Source organism: Lithobates pipiens, unplaced genomic scaffold (assembly GCF_037356315.1).
Source record: "Lithobates pipiens isolate NorthernLeopardFrog02 unplaced genomic scaffold, aLitPip1_a1.2 Scaffold_22, whole genome shotgun sequence".
In the NCBI taxonomy this organism is placed as follows: domain Eukaryota; kingdom Metazoa; phylum Chordata; class Amphibia; order Anura; family Ranidae; genus Lithobates; species Lithobates pipiens.
Window position 1 is genome coordinate 104,763,229 of NW_027507784.1, and position 25,569 is coordinate 104,788,797.

Here is a 25,569-nt window from a genome sequence, read left to right on the forward strand (position 1 = left end):
CCGATCAGACAAAGTGCCACGCATGCTCAGATCAAATTCCTAGACCAAAGCTATTGGCTACTAGCCTGAACGTAGTCCTGTCGTAACGAAATAACGTCATCACGTTCCGAACGATCTGATTTTCCAACAACTTTGTGCGACCGTGTGTATGCAAAACCAGTTTCGGACAAAATCCGTCGGAAAAAATCCAACGGATTTTGTTGTCGGAATGTCTCACCGTGTGTACAAGGGCTAACAGGCTCCTTTGAAGTTAAATCTTCTACAGGAATAAGGATTTATTGTGACATTTCATTTTCATTCATGTGTATTATGCATTTAAATAAGGTTAGCATGTAAGAACAATTATGAATACAGTGCTGCTTACGTATGGATAATGGATGGGATTACAGATCTGTGAATGCATGATGTGGCTCTTTGAGTGAAGTCAGGCATAGACTCTTCAATTTAAAGAAAACAAAGGACGCTGCAAGGAGAAGCACCTTACAATTAAGGTAAGGGAAGAGATTTGAGGGTGGAGGCACTGTTGAATGTGACCATGTTTCAAGTTGTACCCTAAAAATGGATGTAACATGACACATGCTCAGAAGGGTGGAATTAGCTTGGTACACATGACCGAATATTAGCCAGTTCAACAGAAACCAGTCCGACATTTGTGTATGTGTGGGGGGCAGTCCCCCTGTAAGAACACAATAGCTCAGCTGGAATATTGCTGTACTCAGGGCAAAAGGGGCAGCTGCCCTGGGCCCTGTCATTGTTGTGGGGCCCAAAGCAGCTGCCTCATACTTGCCAACTATCCTAGTTTAAATTCCCTTTTCCCTTGAAGTTTTAGTCCTGTGCTGTGTCCCGATATCTCAGTGTGAAGTGCTGGTACTAATGCTGCCCAGCTCTGTCCTATTGTTGTGTACAGATGACTCATCTGCAGACCCTATGTTTACATGTAAATAACTGCCATTCAAGTAAATAGCTGCGGCCGGCAGCATTGATATGTAAATAAAGGCAGCATTCATATGTATATCATGCTCCCCCGCAGTGAGGAGATGATGTGCTGTAACCTCTAGCAACTAATCAGTGAGCTATAATGTGTGCTGTAACCTCTAGCAACCAGTCAGTAAGCAGTAATGATATGCTGTAACTGCTGGCAACCAATCACAATGTCTGCCTGATCTGATACAGTAAACTAATTTTAAGTCTAGCTACTATTTATTGTATGTCTCAGAGCAGGTGGAGATTGAAATTGCATGGGGGGGGGCCCAAGAAGAATTTTTTTCCCAGGGTCCAATCAATATTAAAGACGGCCCTGGCTGTACTAACATCACATAGTTAGTATAGAGACCTCCTTGGGAGCTCCTCAGTTTGTTTTTTTCGTTCAACCCGCTAAACTGAATGAAAAGTGTGTACAAGGCATAACTCAGTACAGCTTCAGACCTGACTGTCCTGCCTGGTAGGGCTGTATATATACCTCAGTCCTCCTATACGGGGCCCTGACCAGCAGGGTGGCCCAGGTAGCAAGGTGAATCAGATATGGGCAGGCAGGGTGATTGGTATGGCAGGGGAGCATTTACTGGAACCAATCCCTGGTATGGATCTCTCTGCAGCAGCTGAATGATGGCTTCTTCTCCTCTCCCTTCTATTGGCTTTCAGCTGCTGCAGAGATAGCCATACAAAGAATCGGTTCTAGTAATGGCTTCCCGCCCCCTCCACCACAATGATCACCCTACCTGTGCACCATACATTTCCCCCTGCTGCCCAGGCCCCCCTGTGTGCCTCCTCTGCCCCCTCAGCGCTGCTGGCTTCCCCCCTCTTCTTCCCACAGGCAGGTGCAAGCACACCATAGGATCCTTCAAGATTGAGAGTGGTGGAAGGGCCAGGTAAATATGTAATATTTACCAGCCCCTTCCTTTCCTGAACGAACAGTGATCGGTACCAATCCCTCACTATGTTCATTTATAACTGAAACATTGGCTGTATGGTCACTATGTCCATTCATAACTGAAACATTGGCTGTATGGGGCCCTGTGGTTTCTAACAGCACCCTCTTCTGCCTGGCAGATGTATCTTTATAAGAAGATGGACTGTGCAGAGTTACACATCTTTTAGCAGGTCATATACTTAAATTTCAGTTATATATAGCTCCTTGCCAAACGAGCTTACCCTGTGTTTTCTCACTTCTTAGTGGTTTACTTCTCTGCAAAGTTATGTGCAAATCCTTTCTCTTCCTGTTATGGCGACAGACACTTGGTAACCAAAAAGAAAGAAAACTGATGAGCAACACAGTTCCTTCATGTTTTTTTTTTTATTTACTTTGTATTTCCCACATTGCATATTTGATAGTAAATCTTTTTGTACTTTCATTACTTTGTAGCAAAACGTCTATGTAACACTTTCAGAGAGGGTAAAAAATGAATATTTAAAAAAAGTAACCCTGTTACTGGGAAACCTTAAAGTGGTTCTAAGCTTGTTTACCTTCAGGCATTCTATTCATGAAAGTAAAAAACATTCTGTTTGCAGCACCCCCCCGCCCCCCAATCCTTACCTGAGCCCTCTCCAATCCAGTAATGTTCATGATAGCCTCGGCTGTATGGGTACTCTCCCTCCTTGTTGGCTGAGACAGCAGCCGGATGAGGAGAGAGCGGGGGCAAGGCTGAGCTGCAGCTCTATGTGTCTTATGGATGCATAGAGTAGTGGCTCGGGAGTGAGCACGCAATGGTGCCCCCCAGGGCAAACGGCTTTCTCTGGGGGCACTGCTGGAAAGGGAGGAGCCAGAAATGCCAGCCGGGGACCTGAAGAGAAGAGAGAATCGCAGCTGCTTTGTGCAAAATCACTGCACTGAGCAGGTAAGTATAACATATTTGTTATTTGAAAAAAAGTCAAAGTTTAACTTATGGACACACAAACCCAGTTCAGGAGGAAGCTGTAATGTGAGGGGGGAGGGGGCTATGATGTGAGAAGGAGGAGCTGTGGTATGGGGGGGGGCTGTGTTATAAGGAAAAGGGCTGTGATTGCAAAGGGGGCTGGGATTCCAAAGGGGGCTGTGATGTGAAGGTGGGGGAGCTGTGTTGTGGGGGGTTGTGATTGCAAGGGGGCTGTGATGTGAGGAAGTGGGGAGCTATAATGTGAGGGCGGGGGGCTGTGATTGCAATGGGGGCTGTGATGTTGGGCGACTGTTATATAAGGAGGGAGGCTCTGATGTGAAAAGGGGGTCTGTGATGTGACGGGGTCTGTGATTGCAAGGGGCCTGTAATGGGAGGGGGGCTGTGATTACAAGGGGCTGTGATGTGAGGAAGGGGGAGCTATGATGTGAGGGTGGAATCTGTGATTGCAATGGGGGCTGTGATGTGAGGGGGGTCTGTGATTGCAAGGGGCTGTGATGTGAGGAGGGTCTGTGATTTCAAGGGGGTGTGATGTGAGGAAGGGGGAGCTATAATGTGAGGGGGGTCTGTCATTGCAAGGGGGCTGTGATATGAGGGGGGGTTGTGATTGCAATGGGGGCTGTGATGTTGGGGAACAGTGATATAAGGAGGGAGGCTCTGATGCGAAAGGGGGGTCTGTGATGTGAGGGGGGTCTGTGATATGAGGGGAGGGGTTGTGATTGCAATGGGGGCTGTGATGTTGGGGGACTGTGATATAAGGAGGGAGGCTCTGATGCGAAAGGGGGGTCTGTGATGTGAGGGGGGTCTGTGATATGAGGGGGGGGTTGTGATTGCAATAGGGGGTTGTGATGTTGGGGGACTATGATATAAGGAGGGAGGCTCTGATGTGAAAGGGGGGTCTGTGATGTGAGGGGGGTCTGTCATTGCAAGGGGGTTATGATGTGAGGAAGGGGGAGCTATGATGTGAGGGGGGTCTGTGATATGAGGAGGGGTTGTGATTGCAATGGGGGCTGTGATGTTGGGGGACTGTGATATAAGGAGGGAGGCTCTGATGTGAAAGGGGGGTCTGTGATGTGAGGGGGGTCTGTCATTGCAAGGGGGCTGTGATGTGAGGAAGGGGGAGCTATGATGTGAGAGGGTCTGTGATTGCAATGGGGGCTGTGATATAAGTAGGGAGGCTCTGATGTGAAAGGGGGGTCTGTGATGTGAAAAAGGGACTAAGAACACTGATGTAAAAGGGGGGGAACAGCTGTGATGCGAAGGACCTGAGTTGCGGAACAGAAATGAGATTCGGACCCCTGCAGAAAGAACATATTACTGACCGGATCTACACAATGCACACCAAGATTCAAGGTAGAATATCTCGTGTATTTTGATCATATTTACTGATCCTGGAGTTCCGCTTTAAATACTAGAACAGCAGCAATCAGCACAAGTGGACTTACAGCTGCCTAAGAAAAGCAGCTGTCAATTCCCGCACAGCTGTCCGTTCACTTGTGGACTGTGACTGGTAACAGAATGATGTTCTGTGTTCTGCTACACCCGTCAGCAGCTGTCTCTGCTGCCTTATACAGCGGGTGCCCCCGAGCACAGAATGCAAAGCCTGTTGAATGCACACTGCCCAATACAACAGGAATACAAATTCCAATCTGCGGATTTATCATCTTGGCATCAAAATGAACATTTCACATGCCCATATATGAAATCCCTTGGCCAGGAATAAATTCTTCTCTGCAGAATAACTAAATGAATGTGCTTTGTATAGCATGGCACTAATACCATAACTGGCATATCTGGAGTTGTTAATAGACAACATGCAAGTGGACATTGGTAAAAGTGCGGGGACAGGGAAAGAGGTGGCACACCATAATTCAAATCTCTTTCTCTGCTTTGCATCTTGAGATTCCCAGTCTGTTGACCTTCTGGGGCTCATGCCCTTTGTTTCTCCTGGATTTAGCGATGTCCACATTCAGGGCTCGTGCAAGGATTTTTGTCTATTTTGGATTTTAATGCCCCCCCCCCCCCCCCATCCTGGTGACCTAAGGCAGTTGCTTAAGCCACCTTATGGTGGCACTGGTCCTGACCAATCTGGGGTAAAATCTTGCCTTTGTGGAGGAGCTTTCTGCAATAAAGACTGGTCATGGCTATTCTCCCTTTGTGCAGGGTGACTGGTCTTGTATCCGCCCCCCTGTCATTTTTTGCAGGCAGCCTGCTGTAAACAGATCTGCTCGGCCCCTCCCACAGCTCTGCACTCTGCACAGGCTATGTACAGCACAGGGATGGTATCACTGTTACTTGTACATGGTAATATTTGGTGCCTGAAGTTAAGCTTTAAGGCCTATGTAAAAACAAAAACTCTATAATCAAATATGCTGCTATTTATGTCCAATACCACTAAACCACAATGCAATGGTGTATGCTTTCCAACAGCCCATAGTTTCCCAGGATTCCCATGGGTTTCAAAATTTCTGAGGGATAGAACTTTGTGAGATTACTGCATGCTTCAACTACAGCCATATGATGTGGCTGTTTATGTATTGTAGGGCTAATGGATGAAAACTATGCTAGCAGAAAATGCCAACATAAAACTATTAAACAAATTGAAAAGCACGGGGGCCTAGTGGTAAGCACTTGTCTAAGGCTGGCCATACACGGTGCAAATTTCCTTCCTGCAACCCCAGGTTTCCCCCATCAACATAGACAATGCTGACAGGGGACGCAGCGATTGTCAGAAGGGGGTGCAGGGAAAGCCAGTCCTGCCATGAGAACACAGTGATTATTGCTATGATAAGCCCCTCACGATAATCGCAAGAGAATCCGACAGGCTGGTTGTACCTAAGTTGGGTACATTCAGCTTGCCCATTAATGGTCTGAATCTCACCCGAGATTCAAACCTTGTATGGCCTGCCTTACAGTACCGGGGTTTCAAGTTCACATCCCAACCAGGACACTGCCTGAATGGAGTTTGCATGTTGTGCTTGTGGGTGTTTCCACCCCCGCTCCAAAGACATGCTGGTAGGTTAATTGGCTCCTGTCTAAACTAGCTACAGTATTTGTGATATAAGGACCCTAATGCTGCGTACACATGACCGGACTTTCCGTTAGACTAGGCCTGACAGAATCATTCCGTCAGATAATCTGATTGTGTGGGGGATAGTCCAATCGTTTTTCTTTAAAAAAAATCTGACGGACCTAGAAATAGAACTAGTTTCAAATCTGTCTGACGGACTCAATTCCTATCGGGAAAACCGTTCATCTGTATGCTGGTCCAACAGATCAAATACGACACAAGGGCAGCTATTGGCTATTGGCTACTGAACTTCCTTTTCTAGCCCCATCGTACATGTTCAAAACGAACGGACTTTCGAAAAGACTTTAGTCCGTTCCTGTGTGGGCAAGTCCGTTCGTTCGGAAGTCCATCGGGAAGACCGTCGGAACCTTTTCTGCCGGAAAGTTCGGTAGTGTATATGCAGCATTAATTGTAAGTTCCTTGGTACAGGAACTAATGTAAATGTGTAGTATATAAAGTGCAGCATAAATTGTTGGTGCTATATCAATTCCACATAATAAAAAAAATATTATCTTCCAACTGTCATGTCTACAGTCCATGGTTTGACATGGATAAGCCCCAGTATTGCTTGCATAGAATAAAGTAATACCTGGGTTTACAAGTAACGTTGTATACGAGTGTTTTGGGAGACGCGCAACTTTTTTTATTTTTTTATTTGTCTTGATATACGAGCGCTGTGTTTATATATGAGCAGTAGTTTTACTGTAAGAACAAAAGAATTACACTCACAATGTTAAGGAATCTGGTGTTCATCCATGTAATGCTGCTGTGTATATATACAGTAAAGCTGTCGAAGACACCCAGAGACACACCCATCTGGGTGGGATGGGCGTAACATGCGTTCAGAGCACCCGGAAGTGATGTCAAAAGTTACAGAGTGTCTCAGAGTTCCCTAGAAAGTGCTAGGAGCCACCATTGCCCCCGAACCTCTGGCCATATATATCGCTTTATACTGTACACTAGCTGCTTTACTGTAATATACACAGCGGCTTTACATGGATGAGCTCCAGAGTGTAATTCTTTTTTTTTTTACATTAAAACTGTGATTCTTCTTTTTTTTTTTTAACACAGAGGTACAGTACAGTAGTATTCCTACTACAGTATTAATATATTTTTCTCATATTTTGATAATTTTTATATGAACAAATGGTTGTGGAATGAATTATGCTTGCAAATTAGGGTCCTACTGTACTTGGTTATCTCTTTGTCTGTACTGGCACACATAGACTCTATGCAGTGCATCCTGCAATATAAGATATATGTAACATTTCCGTCTCTGCAGATGAAACCAAGCTATGCAGTGGAATAACGTCCTTACAGGATGTCTCCAATTTACAAGCCGACCTCAATGCTCTGTCTAATTGGATGACTATGTGGCAGATGAGGTTTAATGTTGATAAATGTAAAGTTATGCACTTGGGGGCTAAGAATACACATGCATCATATATACTAGGGGGAGTACAACTGGGGGGATCCATAGTGGAGAAGGATCTGGGGGTTTTGGTAGATCATAAGCTCAATAATAACATGCAATGCCAAGCTGTGGTTTCCAAGGCGAGCAAAGTCCTTTGTTGTATTAGGAGAGGTATGGACTCCAGAGAGAGAGATATAATTTTGCCCCTGTTCAAATCATTAGTAAGACCTCATCTGCAATATGCAGTTCAGTTTTGGGCACCAGTTCTCGAAAAGGATATTAGGGAACTGGAGAAAGTGCAGAGAAGGGCAACCAAACTGATAAGAGGCATGGAGGAACTCAGCTATGAGGAAAGATTGGAGGAACTGAATTTATTCACTCTTGATAAGAGGAGATAAAGGGGGGATATGATCAATGTGTACAAATATATAAGGGGTCCATATAGTGAATTTGGTGTTGAGTTATTCACTTTACAGTCAACAAAGAGGACAAGGGGGCACTCTTTACATCTAGAGGAAAAGAGATTTCATCTCCAAATACAGAAAGGTTTCTTCACAGTAAGAGCTCTGAAAATGTGGAATAGACTTCCACCACAGGTGGTTCTGGCCAGCTCAGTAGATTGCTTTAAGAAAAGCCTGGATTATTTCCTAAATGTACATAATATAACTGGGTACTAAGATTTATAGGTAAAGTTGACCCGGAGAAAATCCGATTGCCTCTCGGGGGATCAGGAAGGAATTTTTTCCCCTGTTTTAGAAAATTGAATTATGCTCTGCCGGGGTTTTTCGCCTTCCTCTGGATCAACTGTGGGTATAGAACTGGGTATATGGGATTGTATGATATATTTTTTTTGTGGTTGAACTGGATGGACTTGTGTTTTTTTTTCAACCTGACTAACTATGTAACTATATATAGCAATAGATGAAATATTGATTAATAAACTATAAACTACGGGGCTCAGTCTGATATTAGCTGAGACTCATCTATCAAAGTGTCAGTAATAAGAGCTGTTGTTTTTACCCGTAGTCAGCATGCATATCAAACCTCCAGAGCTCATAGTACAGACTTTTTGATGCAAGAAACATTTGATATGCTGCTGGTTATTGGTTCCAGCTCAGTAAATGAAAGCCATTCCAGTTAATCATACAGTTTGGGAACGGTGTAACCCTTCACAAGTTAAAGGCTAACTTTACCACTCCCATAGCACTGCTTTCTAAGATGAGTTCAAATTCTAAGTTGCACATTTAAAAAGGTTCACACACAGGACCACACAAGTAGGTCCAAAGGTGACCTTCTAGCAGGCCCCAGAAAACCTTTGAATTGAAAGCTAGGTCCAATAAAAACTGACACATTAGTTTTGGATGGACACCAGAGGGCTGAATCATCCAACAGTGTTTTAAAACATCCAAGGACACTTTGATCACAGTATGTTAGTTTTCGGTGTTATTTTTTTCAACACAGAGCTTGCAGCCTGGAAACAAGTAAAAATCCTGTCCTGTACCTCCCTTAACTGGCCCTATCTTCTAAACCAGATGCCTCCAAACTTTTCAGTTTGAGGGCCACAGTGTATATTTAAGACATACTCATGGGTGGAAAAAAAATATTTATAAATAAATCCGCAGCAGCGGAATAAAATAACATTTGCCAGGTTGCTGGTAGCGGGGCTGGATGGTGCATACGTATCCTACTCCTGCAGCTAAATGCTGTAGCCTCATGCAGCAGCTTAAAGTGATATTAAAGTCAAGAAAAAAAAACAAACAAACATGTCATACTTATGGCCCGTACACACGATCTGAAAATCGGACAAAAATAGCGCTTTCGGCTTTCATAACTTTAGTAACCTATTTCATTTCTACTTGCGACTATTAAGCGAAAAAAATCGCATGATCTGTTTTACAATATACGGAGCATATATATGGGCCATTACCTGTTCTGTGCAGTGGTTTTGTACAGAGAAGGCCCGATCCTCCTCTTCTCAAGTCCCCCACTGGAGCTTCTGACCCCTCCCTCCTGTCAAGTGCCCCCAGAGCAAGCAGCTTGCAATGGGGGGCTCAAAAGCCACGGCTATGCATGTCCATTCACACAGAGCCACAGCTTGGCCCCCTCTCCTTACTGATTCACTGGCTGTGATTGATGGCTCATGCTGCTGTCTTAGCCAATGAGGAGGGAGAGTCCTCGGGGAGCCGAGGCTCTCGTGCACATTTCTGGAGGAAGATCGGACTCAGGTAAGTACACACATTTGTGTCCCCATCACTTATCAGTGCTAACCTTCAAATTGATGTCCCCATCATAAGCCCCCCCTCCCCCCACAGATTTGTGTCCCTATCACCCATCAGAGGATCCCTGCAAATTGGTTTCTTCATCAGAGCCCCTCCACACATGTATGTGCCCATCAAAGCCCGGCCACACATTTGTGTGCCCATCCGAGCCCCTACATACATTTGTGTGCCCATCAGAACCACCCCCCACACATTTGTATGCCTATCGGTGCCTCCCTGCACATTTGTGACACCCTCAGAGCCATCACATTCCCCCTCACAACTGTGGCCCCTTCAGTGCCATAACCCCCCCCCCCCCCCACACACACACACACACACACACACAACTATGTCCCTTTCAGTGACATCAAACAGAGCCAATCCATCCCCATCATCCCCATGCCGCACATTTGTTTCCTCCCCATTAGTCTATCTGTACTTTACCGCTGTACCACAGTACCACAGTGCTGTAAGTGCAGATCTTCTGAACCTCCCAGTCTCGGCCCCCACCCCACTGTTACACAGGCACGCTGTATGCAAAATTACAGCGCTAAATGACACCAATGTAAACAATGGGATGGGAGTCGGGAGGTGCAGCCAGTCTGCACTGAAATACCTCAATGGTTGAGGCTAGACGCCAGGAGTGGCTGCGGGACCTGCGCTGCATACTGCCAGGGTGGGGGTGAGTATGCATCACAGGTTATGCAACCTGACAAAGCTTTGGCAGAGATACCGTCCATGCACCAAGTCTGATGACTCTAGCTGTGGGCCGGTAAGAATGTCCCAGCATGCTGGATGTGGCCCCCTCGGCCATACTTTGGAGGCCCCAGTTCAACTGCCCCTTATTCTAGCAGTGACAATTAAGCCTACATTCTTTTCCCCTAATGTTTCTTTATAGACTTAGTCCTCTTGCACACGGTACTGATGTTTGAGCACCAGCATTTCTGGACATAGTTTCAGGAGTTTGTGTTACAGGTAGTCGTGCGCATTTGCATGTATTTGTGCTTACTGGCGTAAAGTACTGACGGGAAAGCAGATTTTTCTATATTTTTTTTCACTTAAGGATATGCAGCGCTTGGACTGCATTTTAGATTAGTAAAATAAATAAAAATAAATGCTGTACTGTGGTTTTTCAAGCTGCAGTATGTAAAAGGCCTTACCTTACATGATGCCTCTTGATGTGTACAATGCTTTCTTCCATCCAATCCAGGTTGTCTCCTCAGCACTGGTGCCACTGTCTAGGTGTTGGGTGACTCCTTCTACTTCCATTGTCCCACGGTGTCACCCTTGCATGACATCCCTGACATTTCCTAGAGTGTCAAGCTACTCTTTCGCCCTCCTGTGTCCTCCAGTGCGCATACTCCTCCCCCCTCCTATGCCCTATGTTCAGAATATAAAAAAAAAAAAAGTCTGGTTATTAGGCACTACAAACAGCTATGCATTTTTAGTTAGTGTCTTTGGGATGTGTATTAAGTTCCTCCATCCTCATCAGTGGGTCAATCTGAATCCAGTTATGTATTTAATTGTATAGTTACACTGGTTCAATTTGGACCAATGCTGCATATGCCATACCTGTAGGATCTCTGTGGAAGGAATCACTGAAGTAGAGGCCACTACTACAGTGATCAACGTTGTTGTCTTCTGGATCCCATGGCATCACCGTCCCACCTTTCTACCTTGGCCAAAGATTATATTCATTGAGAAAAATTAAAAGTGATCTGTGAAGAGACAAGACCTGTCTGACAGCGGCAATAACCGTAGTAGTGATTTTTACCGCAGTAATTCTCCACTTCCACAGTAGTTTCACTGGTATGGCACATGTATACTTACATTGGTCCAAGCTGGACCAATGTAACTGTGCAATAAAATCCATACCAGGTATTCAACTTCAAAGATTAATTCCAGTTATGGCAATTTTTACAAGCTTGGACCAATGTACGTATGTATGTGCCATACCTATGGGATCCCCCTAGAACAGCCTTTCTCAACCTTTTTAACACAAGGAACCCTTGAAATAGTTCTCCGGTCTCAGGGAACCCATGCTAAAAATTAGAAATCTACAACTTATGATACATTAGTGTGATGGTCAGTGGGAAGAATGTTCCTTACACTTGTGGTCATTGGGAAGAACTACCTCCTGACAGATAGCTAAAAAGATCAATGGAGTCAGTGGGAACTTATCTGAGAGGTAGAAATTACCCAATGCTGAAGGAACCCCTAGCAACCTTTGGAGGAACCCTGGTTGAGAATCACTGCCCTAGAAGCTGGAAATCACAGCAGTAGACTTTGCTACTCCAGTTATCTCCACTAGCTTCCAAGTCCCATGCCAAGCGCATGCCTTGCATTGTAAACGCAGGAAGTTGATTGCTCTGCATTGGCAGAATTAAGGGAACATTTTTGCATTCACTCAATGAATACAAGGCGTTCTATGATTTGACTAAGTTGACATAATCTCTACCTTGTCTAATCAAAGAACACTTGCATTGATTGAGAAAATTAAAATTATTCTCCGAATGACACCTGTGCAGAATAGGCAACCTCCTGTTTCCAGAAAGCAGAAGTACAGCTGCCTGGAAAGGGACCCGGAAGCAAGTTAAGCACTGCGCAAATTGTTGGCGCTATATGAATCCTGTATAATGATAATAATAAAATAGTTGAATCACTGTAGCAACGTTGCCTGCTAGAGTGATTTCCATAGGGATCCCACAGGTATCTCATATACATCTCTATCTTGGTCCAAAGATTGCCATACCTGGAATTCAATCTTAAAGCGGAACTAAACCCATCGATTTAAAGCGGAGTTCCAACTACATTTACTAATTAAAAAAACAACAACATTTTATTAGTTGACATTGCTATTTAATGCTCATGTTTTTGGATGAATTCGTCCCCTTTAATAGCCAAAATAAACTTATATAATTAATTGCTGGCCGTTGTCATTTCGCTTGTGAGAATGCGAAGCCCACAAGCATTTAGTTTGGGGATACGGTGCAGCTGAGCAACCAGCATGCACGCCCTGTTCTCGCAAATGCGCAGTAATGCGCCGTAGCGGCACTGTAAAGCATACAGGTTGCCATAACAACGGGTAGTGTCGTCCGAAGTGCCCGCCCCGTTGTTATGGCAACCTAGCCCTCGGGGCTGCCCACTGCCTCCTGGGAAATGATGACACACATCTCCCAGGAGCAGTAGCGAGCGGAGGTGCCGAGGGAAGTGACGTCAGAAGCCGAGGTGATGAAGGAGGCAGATTTTGAGGGACCACATAGCAACAGGCATAAAAAGGTAAGTAAAAGAAAAAATGTTTTTCTCCAAATGTTTTTTTTTATTTATTTCATGCACATTAATGACATTTTTTTTTTTTGGGTGGAACTCCACTTTAACAGTTTAAAAAAACTGTTACATTCCAGGGAATGTGACTGTCACATTGGTTGTGTTCACAACCAAACTGTCAAACCATCAAATGGCAGATGTAACTGATCACACGTGCAGCATCATGGCAGTTGAAGATTGGACAGAGGCCGAGATGGCAGCTTCCTTGACTGAAAACTATAGAACAGTTTAGTTCCATTTTACGTTTTGTATAATGGACTTAGCATAGGAGATCTCCAATACCTCGGAATATTAAGGACTATAGGTCAAACTAAAAAAAAGATAATTGAGGCGTAAGGATGGACAGAGGGGTTTTACTGCAAAAAAGGGTCTGTTGCTTAAAAAGTGGGATACTTTAGAGAAAATGTAGAAACTATAACAAAAAAACGAAAATAAAAACTGTGGAAACTATAGTACTACTAGAATAAATGCTACAGTATGGTAGACTGACTGTCAGGAGTTCACCTTAGGAAATGCAATCTAAGCAATATACGAGAGCAGTGAGGATATTTCCTGCTAACAGAGAGGAGCACCAAAGCTCTGAGTAAGGACATCCTATTTCACAACGGCCTCAGCAAGCAAGTTTGAAGATACTTTGCATTTGAAGCTGCATATGAAAAGACATAAAACGGCTTTCAGCTCAGATACCTCACATGACTCTACAAAGAAAACATTAGAAAACCACTTGTCCACCACAGAGGTCACTGTGAACACTGTCTTAGGAGGCAGAACTGTCAAGCTTTGTTCATAAGAGAACGCCAACAAAAACATCAATATAGAAACAAAAAGGTAATATAAACATAAAAATATGGAAAATTGGTACTGAAAAGTTTATCATTTATTTTTAGTAACATCTTCAGATGCATCAAAAGACCAGCTCATATTGTTAACATGTTTCTTTCAAACTATAGCTGCAGTAGAACTACTAGTTCCACCATGATCTAAAGCTAACCACAAACGTTACAATCCGCTTGTACAATCTCTGAACACCTGTTCTCTAAATGGACGTGGGGGGGTTGGGGATGTTGGCGTCACGATATACCCTCCTTCAGTCAGACAGTGCCCTGTATTCACTTTAAAAATTCACTTTAAAAATACAAAACGTTCTCTGAATTGCAGTGGTGCTGAGCGAGCAACCTCCACAGGGATTGACCAGGTATGGCACATACAAATTTACATTGGTCCAGGCTAGACTTGCAGTATGTAACTACTGTATGTAACAATTGCCATACCCAAACTTCAAAGATGAAATACACACCATGGGCCCATTTGTTAGTGTCATCTGCAGCCTTAGAAACATGCCTGGTTGCCACAGTTTATATCCCCATCACATGAGCCCCCCCCCCCCCCCCCCCCCACGTAAGTAAAGTGACATGTTTTACAATTATTGATGTCACCACCTGGCTACAGTAAGTGGTCACACCACGGGTACAATAAAGGTTTACTGGAGTGTTTTACTTACAGAATGCGGATGCGGCTGGTGCTCACCTCTTCTTTCAGATGCTCTGTGTTGTAGGTGAGTCCTTAGCACCCTAACCAAGGCTCATGCATATGGTCATAAATATCCAATGTAATCCAGTCTTATTTTCTATACCAGGAGTGAAAAGTGCAGCGTACAGCCAGTAGAAATCATTGGCAGGCAGCAGCTGTACATATGTATATATATATATATATATATATATATATATATATATATATATATATATATATATATATATATATATATATACACACAGTGCCTTGCGAAAGTATTCGGCCCCCTTGAACTTTTTAACCTTTTGCCACATTTCAGGCTTCAAACATAAAGATATAATATTTTAATTTTTTGTGAAGAATCACCAACAAGTGGGACACAATTGTTAAGTGGAACGAAATCTATTGGATAATTTAAACTTTTTTAGCAAATAGAAAAGTGGTGCGTGCAAAATTATTCAGCCCCTTTACTTTCAGTGCAGCAAACTCACTCAAGTTCAGCGAGGATCTCTGAATGATCCAATGTTGTCCTAAATGACTGATGGTGATAAATAGAATCCACCTGTGTGTAATCAAGTCTCTGTATAAATGCACCTGCTCTGTGATAGTCTCAGGGTTTTGTTGAAAGCGCAGAGAGCATCATGAAGACCAAGGAACACACCAGGCAGGTCCGTAAAACTGTTGTGGAGAAGTTTAAAGACGGATTTGGATACAAAAAGATTTCCCAAGCTTTAAATGTCCCAAGGAGCACTGTGCAAGCAATCATTTTGAAATGGAAGGAGTATCAGACCACTGCAAATCTACGAAGACCTGGCCGTCCCTCTAAACTTTCAGCTCATTCAAGGAGAAGACTGATCAGAGATGCAGCCAAGAGGCCCATGATCACTCTGGATGAACTGCAGAGAACTACAGCTGAGGTGGGAGAGTCTGTCCATAGGACAACAATCAGTCGTACACTGCACAAATCTGGCCTTTATGGAAGAGTGGCAAGAAGAAAGCCATTTCTCAAAGATATCCATAAAAAGTCTCGTCTAAAGTTTGCCACAAGCCACCTGGGAGACACACCAAACATGTGGAAGAAGGTGCTCTGGTCAGATGAAACCAAAATCAAACTTTTTGCCCACAATGCAAAACGATATGTTTGGCGTAAAAGCAACACAGCTCATCACCCTCAACACACCATCCCCACTGTCAAACATGGTGGTGGCAGCATCATGGTTTGGGCCTGCTTTTCTTCAGCAGGGACAGGGAACATGGTTAAAATTGAGGGGAAGATGGATGCAGCCAAATACAGGACCATTCTGGATGAAAACCTGTTGGAATCTGCAAAAGACCTGAAACTGGGACGGAGATTTATCTTCCAACAAGACAATGATCCCAAACATACAGCAAAATCTACAAAGGAATGGTTCACAAATAAACGTATCCAGGTGTTAGAATGGCCAAGTCAAAGTCCAGACCTGAATCCAATCGAGAATCTGTGGAAAGAGCTAAAAACTGCTGTTCACAAACGCTCTCCATCCAACCTCACTGAGCTCGAGCTGTTTTGCAAGGAAGAATGGGCAAGAATTTCAGTCTCTCAGTGTGCAAAACTGATAGAGACATACCCCAAGCGACTTGCAGCTGTAATCGCAGCAAAAGGTGGCTCTACAAAGTATTAACGCAAGGGGGCCGAATCATTTTGCACGCCCCACTTTTCATTTTTTTATTAGTTAAAAAAGTTTCAAAAATTCAATAGATTTCGTTCCACTTCACAATTGTGTCCCACCTGTTGGTGATTCTTCACAAAAAATAAAATTTTTATATCTTTATGTTTGAAGCCTGAAATGTAGCAAAAGGTTGAAAAGTTCAAGGGGGCCGAATACTTTCGCAAGGCACTGTGTATATATATGTACAGCTGCTGCCTGCCAATGATTTCTACTGTGTGTGTGTGTGTGTGTGTGTGTGTGTGTGTGTGTGTGTGTGTATGTATGTGTATATATATATATATATATATATATATATATATATATATATATATATATATATATATATATATTTTTTTTTTAAGTAGAAAGCAAAAACTCTAGATAGGTCCTTTCCAACTTAATCAGAGCATTAAAAAAAAAAAACACACATAAATAAAGTTCAAAAAAATGCATACGAGAAACCAGCACTCTAAAATATTGTGACAGTCCAGGTGTTAAGTAATTTCTCATAAGACAGTTCATATCATTGCGGAAATATTCCACTCCCTATAGGAATTGCACTCACCAGACTCCTAATTATCAATCCAGCTTTATCTCAGCAAATAAAGGACATCAGTGTGGGATTTCAGTAACAATCAAATCGATAGAGATATGGAGTCCTGATCCTGAACATTCCAGACTGAACACACCCTCAATCCTCTTATTCCACTCAAGCATATAGAAGGAAAAGGAATCCTCACCACCTCAGAAAGAAACAGATCGTTCGTGGTGGTTCCTGGGAGAGATTCGGAACAAATCCCCAGTGCATCAACGAATTTCAACATTCTGTCTTTGTCAATAGGCGGGCAGCTGCTTAGTATAATTTACTTCTTATCTGGAGTGCTGGCTAAGCGACCCTGCTTGCTTTTACTTCTGACACACACACACACACACACACACACACACACACACACACACACACACACACACACACACACACACACACACACACACACACACACACACACACTTGAGACACCTGCTTTAATGGCATCCCAGCTTTAGTCCGTAGGGTTCAATATTGAGTTGGCCTACCCTTTGCAGCTATAACAGCTTCAATTCATCTGGGAAGGCTGTCCACAAGGTTTAGGAGTGTGTCTATGGGAATTTTTCACCATTTTTTCAGAAGCGCATTTGTGAGGTCAGGCACTGATGTTGGACGAGAAGGCCTGGCTTGCAGTCCCATTTGTAATTCATCCATAAGCAGTGGCGGTGCATCCATTAAGGGGGCACAGTTGCCGCCTCTCTGTCACGCCACCCCCCTATATCACTAATGAATAGATTCATGCATTGCATGAATCTATCCATGACCGCTGCTGCCACCCCCTATTCCGGTGTCCGGAACCTTTTCGGACGCCGGGCGCCTGAATTACAGCAGCGGGGATGCTTTTTTTTTAAGTACCTGATTAGAGCCATAGGCTCTAATCAGGTACTTCAAAAAAGGGTGGACTCGGAGCGCAGAGCATTGCTCTCAGAGCCCACCCAAGTGTGTTAGAAAAGCAAATGAATATTTGCTTTTCTAGCACTGAACTGCCTCTCCGCCAATCAGGAAGCGCAGGTCTAATACCCATCACCTGATGGCTGAACAGAAGAAGAGACGCAAGGAAGCATGGAGGACCCGCTGCTTGTCCCACACAGCTCGCTGCCGTCACTAGCTGCCTGACCTGCCACCAAGATAGGTAAGTACCGGTCAGACAGCAGGCGGGGGGGAGGGGGTCACCGTGGCTGTATATGATGGGGCACAGTGGCTGCATTTAATGGACACACTGGCTGCATATCATGGGACACAGTGGCTGCATATCATGGGGCACAGTGGTTTCATATCATGGGGCACAGTGGCTGCATATCATGGGCACGGCTGCATATCATGGGGCACAGTGGCTGCATATGATGGGCACTGCACAGTGAGGCTGCATTTGATGGGCACAGTGGCTGCATTTGATGGGCAAAGTGGCTGCATATGATGGGAACTGCACAGTGAGGCTGCATTTGATGGGCACAGTGGCTGCATATGATGGGCATAGTGAGGCTTCAATTGATAGGCACAGTGGCTGCAATTAAGGGGCACAGTGGCTACATTTGATGGGGCATAGTGGCTGCATTTGATAGGCACATTGGCTGCATTTGATGGGCACAGTGAGGCTGCATTTGATGGGAACAGTGGCTGCAACTGATGGGCACAGTAGCTGCATATGATTGGCACAGTGGCTGCATTTGATGTTTTTTTTTCAGTATTTTTCATAATTTTCAGTTTGTTTGCGCCAAATGTGTCAGGACTGTGCAGGTCAGTCAAAACTTGTTCACCCCAAACTTGCTCATCCATGTCTTTATGAACCTTGCTTTGTGCACTGGCCCAAATCATTTGGTGAGATTATGGTGTGGTTTTTCAGGGGTTGGGCTTGGTCCTTTAGTTCCAGTGAAGGGAACACTTAAGGTGTCAGCATACCCAGACATTTTGGACAATTTTATGCTCCCAACTTTGTGGGAACAGTTTGGAGATGGCCCCTTCCATTTCCAACATGACTGCACACCAGTGCACAAAACAAGGTCCATAAAGACATGGATTAGTGAGTTTGGGGTAGAGTAACTTGACTGCCCTGCACAGAGTCCTGAACTCAACCCGATAGAACACCTTTGGGATGAATTAGAGCTGAGACTGCGAGCCAGGCCTTCTTGTCCAACATCAGTGCCTGACCTCACAAATGCACTTCTGGAAGAATGGTCAAACATTCCCATAGACACACTCCTAAACCTTGTGGACACTCTTCCCAGAAGAGTTGAAGCTGTAAAAGGTGGGCCAATTCAATATTGAACCCTACAGACTAAAACTGGGATGCCATTAATGTTCATGTGCGTGTAAGGACAGTCATCCCAATACTTTTGGTGATGTAGTGTATATAAACAAGTGCGGGGATTGCTGCACTTGTGATTTATTAAAAAACAAAAAATATAAATTTGCATACAAAATAGTTGCATAATGTTCCACAACAGTTTCGGGCTATAATGCTCACACCCTTCTCAGGTAGGAACAAACATACAATAACAATTCCATTACATCCATTTATATAGAGACATTTGACACCAGGAACTAATTATATGTTAATTATACAATTAAGTAAAGCAAGAAACCTGAATTAATTAATTCTAATTCCTAGAGTGATGGTTAAACGAGATGCAATCACTTTTCAACAATCTTACAGACAATATTTTGATAATTAACCTATTGCCAAGAAAGTATCTCACAAAAGTGAGTACACCCCTCACATGTTTGTAAATGTTTTATTATATCTTTTCATGTGACAACACTGAAGAAATGACACTTTGCTACAATGTGAAGTAGTCAGTGTACAGCTTGTATAACAGTGTAAATCTGATGTTCCCTCAAAATAACTCAACACGCAGCCATTAATGTCTAAACCACTAGCAACAAAAGTGAGTATACCCCTAAGTGAAAATTTCCTAATTGAGCCCAACTAGCTATTTTCCCTCCCTGGTGTCGCGTGACTCGTTAGTGTTACTATGTAACTATATAACTCTCTCATACTGGTCACTGGAAGTTTAACATGGCACCATATAGCAAAGAACTCTCTGAGCATCTTAAAAAAAAAAATTGTTGCTCTACATAAAGATGGCATAGGCCAGTGATGGCGACCCTTGGCACACCAGATGTTTTGGAAATACATTTCCCATGATGCTCATGCACTCTGCAGTGAAGTTGAGCATCATGGGAAATGTAGTTCCAAAACATCTGGGGTGCCAAGGTTCGCCATCACTGGCCTAGGCTATAAGAAGATTGCCAAGACCCTGAAACTGAGCTGCAGCATGGTGGCCAAGACCATACAGTGGGTTAACAGGACAGGTTCCACTCAGAACAGGCCTTGCCATGGTCGACCAAAGAAGTTGAGTGCACGTGCTCAGCGTCATATCCAGAGGTTGTCTTTGGGAAATAGACATATGAGTGCAGCCAGCATTGCTGCAGAGGTTGAAGGGGTGGGGGGGTCAACCTATCAGTGCTCAGACCATATGCTGCACATTGCATCAAATTGGTCTGCATGGCTGTCATCCCTGAAGAAAGCCTCTTCTAAAGATGATGCACAAGAAAGCTCACAAACAGTTTGCTGAAGACAAGCAGACTAAGGACATGGATTACTGGAACCATGTCCTGTGGTCTGATGAGATCAATATAAACTTATTTGATTCAAATGATGTCAAGCGTGTGTGGTGGCAACCAGGTGAGGAGTACAAAGACACACGTGTGTCTTGCCTACAATCAAGCATGGTGGTGGGAGTGTCATGGTCTGGAGCTGCATGAGTGATGCCGGTGTACTGTGACATATTGAAGCAGAGAATGATGCCCTCCCTTCGGAGACTGGGCCGCAGGGCAGTATTCCAACGTAATAACAACCCCAAACACACCTCCAAGATGACCACTGTCTTACTAAAGAAGCTGAGGGTAAAGGTGATGGACTGGCCAAACATGTCTCCAGACCTAAACCCTATTGTGCATCTGTGGAGCATCCTCAAACGGTAGATGGAGGAGCGCAAGGTCTCTCCACCACCTCTGTGATGTCATCATGGAGGAGTGGAAGAGGACTCCAGTGGCAACCTGTGAAGCTCTGGTGAACTCCATGCCCAAGAGGGTTAATGCAGTGCTGGAAAATTAGGACATTTTCACTTAGAGGTGTACTCAGTTTTTTTGCCAGTGGTTTAGACATTAATGGCTGTGTGTTGAGTTATTTTGAGGGGACAGCAAATTTACACTGTTATACAAGCTGTACACTCACTACTTTACATTGTAGCAAAGTGTAATTTCTTCAGTGTTGTCACATGAAAAGATATAATACACTGTTGTGGATATTATTAGACTGTACAGTGTTTGTAGTTGCTGACTTTAAAAAAAAATAATGGCGGCCGGAACACCCCTTTAAGTATTGCCGTGCAGGGAAACCAAAGGTATTTTTATTCTTTTACCTGACGTTCAAACTTAAAGTAACATTAACAATAACCCTTTTCTCCCAAAATAATCCATCAACATCCACTATTTAATGACCCTGTAATTAGTTTTTTTTTTTCTTACTGTGTTTTCTGCCTTCTTATAACTTCCTCCATAAGTTTCTGAACCTTTTCTCCCCCCCTCACTTCTGCTTGTTTGGATTGAGTAGTACATGTTAGTTACGGTCATGTGCTCTACTCCATCCATACTACAAGTCCCATAGTCATAGTCCATCTCGGGAGCAAGTAAGAGAGGGTGGCCATGTTCCTACATATAATACATATGTAAAACTGTGTAAATTGACAGCGCAATACAAGTACCTGTAATAAATAAATAAATGCAGTGGGCCTATGGAGAACAAATAGCCACTTTCTAACATGATGGATCACAGTAGCAAAAAAAAATAATAATAATAATTATTGGTATGGAGATCTGAAGGAGGCTGAGAGCAATAGAGGGCACTTTTGTGAGTTAGGAGTATATATATTTTTAAAGGCTGATAAGCTGCAATATATAACATTTATATTTTTGGCTTTAGATACACCACTAACCCTTAATAAGTATGCAGCAAAGGACAGAATATCAGGGTCAACAAGCAAGGCAGCCAGGCAAATAGAATTTTCTTCAGCAGATCAGCAATCCTTACACATTTCAGTACAGGTTCTCTTTGCTATGCCACTGCAACACTGTCAGATCTAACCCCATCTACAGTACAGTAATAAGTGATCTGCCACACTGCCAACACTTTGAGCGACTGGCATCCACTGCCAACACTACAAACTGAAGGGGTTAAACGTCTCCACCGGATGCAGATCAATACTGAAGATCTATCTATAAATATAACATTCCGGCAAGTGCAGATGGAGGACAGGGGGAGAGAGGGGAGAATACCGGCACTACCAGCGGAGCCGGTCCCGGCTTCTCCCCCAGTATTGTCCCCGCAGATGTACAGATGACATGGCAGAGGTGACAGCCGCATCCCCAAAGCCACACCCATCCAGCACAGCACACCAGGGACCCCTGGGGGCCACACACTCACTGCCTTGTTGTCACTTACTGGCACTGCGGAAGGTGCTGCTGAGAACTTCTCCCAGATGTGGCTCTCTGATTGTCCCGGCAGAGATGTCTTGTTTTCCAGACTTCTCTCTGAGTTCAGAAGAAAAAAAAATCTGACTTCCCCTCAGTCCGGAAACATTGAAGTGATGCAACAGTTCCCACATGTGGCTGCTGCTGATCTGACTGCTCTGTACAATGTACTGCTATTATATGTATACAACTGCCACTGTACAATGTACTGCTATTATATGTATACAACTGCCACTGTACAATGTACTGCTATTATATGTATACAACTGCCACTGTACAATGTACTGCTATTATATGTATACAACTGCCACTGTACAATATACTGCTATTATATGTATACAACTGCCACTGTACAATATACTGCTATTATATGTATACAACTGCCACTGTACAATGTACTGCTATTATATGTATACAACTGCCACTGTACAATGTACTGCTATCATATGTATACAACTGCCACTGTACAATGTACTGCTATCATATGTATACAACTGCCACTGTACAATGTACTGCTATTATATGTATACAACTGCTACTGTACAATGTACTGCTATTATATGTATACAACTGCCACTGTACAATATACTGCTATTATATGTATACAACTGCCACTGTACAATGTACTGCTATTATATGTATACAACTGCCACTGTACAATGTACTGCTATTATATGTATACAACTGCTACTGTACAATGTGCTGCTATTATATGTATACAACTGCCACTGTACAATGTTCTGCTATTATATGTATACAACTGCCACTGTACAATGTTCTGCTATTATATGTATACAACTGCCACTGTACAATGTACTGGTATTATATGTATACAACTGCCACTGTACAATGTACTGCTTTTATATGTATACAACTGCCACTGTACAATGTACTGCTGTTATATGTATACAACTGCCACTGTGCAACGTATCGTTATTATATTAATACAGAGGAATGCTGCTACTGCTCTGCACAATGTACTTGTATTTTATACAACATACTGCTACTGCTCTGTGCAATGTATTATTATTATTATTAGTAGTAGTAGTAGTAGTAGTATTCTATTGGGATACTGCTACTGATCTGAACAATGAATTTTTTTTTAGTTTTTTTTTATAGAGATTTCTGTCACTGTTCTGTACAATGTATTATTATCATTATTATATTTGTACAGAGGAATATTGTCCCTGCTCTGTACAGTGTATTATTATTATAATTATACAAAATACTGACACTGCTCTGTATGGTGTATTATTATTATATTTATACAAAATACTGGTACTGCTCTGTATGGTGTAATATTATTATATGTATACAGAAGAATACTGCTAATGCTCTGTACAATATATTATTATTATTATTATTATTATTAATAATAATAATAATAATAATAATAAGATATATAACCATTACTGCACAGTGTATTTTTATTATATAGAAGCTCACTAACACTGCTCTGTACCGTGTATTATTATTATTGTTATTGTTGTTATCATTATTCAGAAGATTACTGATGCTTCTCTGCACATTGTTTTATTATTATTATTATTATTATTATTCAGAAGAATACTACTTCTGCTCTGCACAGTTTCATATTATTATTATTTTATATAATTGTTATTAATATTATTATACAGAAGAATATTGCCACTGCTCTGTTCATTGTATTATTATTATGCAGAAGAGTGCTGCTACTGCTCTCTACAATATAGTAATATTAACATACAGAAAGGAATACAGCTCCTGCTCTGTACAGTTATATGTATATAGAAGAGTACTGGATAGTGTATTATTTTTATTATTATTCAGAAGAATACTGCTTCTGCTCTGTACACTGCCAGGGGGGCTGGGGTGGACCTGATAGGCAGGAGAGAATACAGATCCCCTGTATGCTCACATGTATACAGTTTGTTTACTAATAGCTAAAGGATTTGTTTTATAATTATAATGCAGCATTGTACAATGATCTGATTGCATACCTTAAAGGCTAAGTTTATCTTTCCAAAAATAAACAAAAATAACATAAATAAATGCACAAAAAAAGTGCATTTATTATTTTTGTGACAGGAGCCTGCAGATCATTACACCCATGGTCAGTGGATTGTGAGTGCACTGTCAAGCTCCTGCACACTTCCTAGAGCTCTCCTAGAGCTAGTTTATTTATTTACAGAACCCTGTCAATAAATTATGTAGTTGTGAGGGTGAAGCGTTTTCAAAATGTGACAGCGTGTGCAATGAGATGAACCCCTGTCTGCTGTCACAGTGGGGGATCAGGGGGTGCTACATTAGTAACATGTTATATGTTATACCCTAAATAGGATTAAAGCTTGTCTGGGGAAACTTGAAAATTATGTGTGCTTGTTCATTCTAGGGGAGAGTAAAAGTATTTTTACTTACCTGATCCTCCACTCCTGCAGCAGACAGTGCTGCCCATACTCAGGAGGTGGACTGTCACTCTGCATCATTACGTCCTTTTCAAGGCGAAAGACCATGCATGATGATGTCTACTGTAGACTGTAGACCACTGAAGCATGGTGGAGATGCCATGGGGACTGGTCTAGCATTGAAGTGGTCTGAGTAAGGAATACTTCTTTTCTATGCCCCCTAAACCTAATCGAGCATTTACTCTTTAAGTGTAGGCACAGCCACATTGCATAGGAGAATTTTCAAGTTGGCTTTAAAGTTTAATCTCAAAGTTGCACTTTAAAAGAGAAGTATGGTTTTTAAAAAAATAAAGATTTCTACTCACCAAGGTGAATGCGACATCGATCCGATGCCTCATCTGTCCCCCCGCCAGCTCTGCACTGAGAACTGAGCGATTGAGCATAGCTGATTGCTCAGTTCTTCCCTCTGCTCTGAGCAGAGAGTGGTGACTGTCAGTCAGTGGCTCTCTGCTCTTTCCTCCAGCACTCACTGGAGCAGTGGTCTGGGGAGGGGGCAGGAGTGGCTGGCTTATGTTCTCACGACTCGTTGAGAGGCTAAGGGAGGTGCCAGTCCAGGCTTCTGGATGGATCCTGACTGTAAAGTCAGGATCTTTTAAGAGTCTGGACCGGCTAAGTGATGTCAGCCAACAGTGGGCTTTAGCCAGCTGTTGACTGAAAACGGGTCACATGCGTGCAGAACAAATTGCATTCCTGTGACCCGCAGGAGTATAGCCAAAAAAGCTTTGGCTATACTTCTCCTTTAAGTTGATCATACACACACAGATTTTTTTGTTCCACTGATGATAAATCTAACAGATTCCTCCATCCTTGCTAAATGGCATTTATATTCTGCCAGCCAGTGCTTCCAGCTATCAAACACATGGACAGT

General features: G+C 43.0%; 1 protein-coding gene across 6 annotated transcripts in view; it reads right to left on the minus strand.

Moving 5' to 3' along the window:
* The window catches only part of WIPF1 (WAS/WASL interacting protein family member 1), a 125,335-nt gene extending 102,950 nt beyond the window's left edge, over positions 1–22,385 (minus strand). For 2 of the 6 annotated variants that reach the window (XM_077448044.1, XM_077448039.1), the window contains exon 1: positions 22,229–22,385. The gene's annotated coding sequence lies outside the window, so the exon portion shown is untranslated. Of the gene's footprint in view, positions 1–2,151; positions 2,217–16,704; positions 16,971–22,228 lie in introns of those variants that run through there. The other 4 variants (XM_077448042.1, XM_077448046.1, XM_077448043.1 and 1 more) reach the window with 4 other exon arrangements.
* Positions 22,386–25,569: the final 3,184 nt, after the last annotated feature.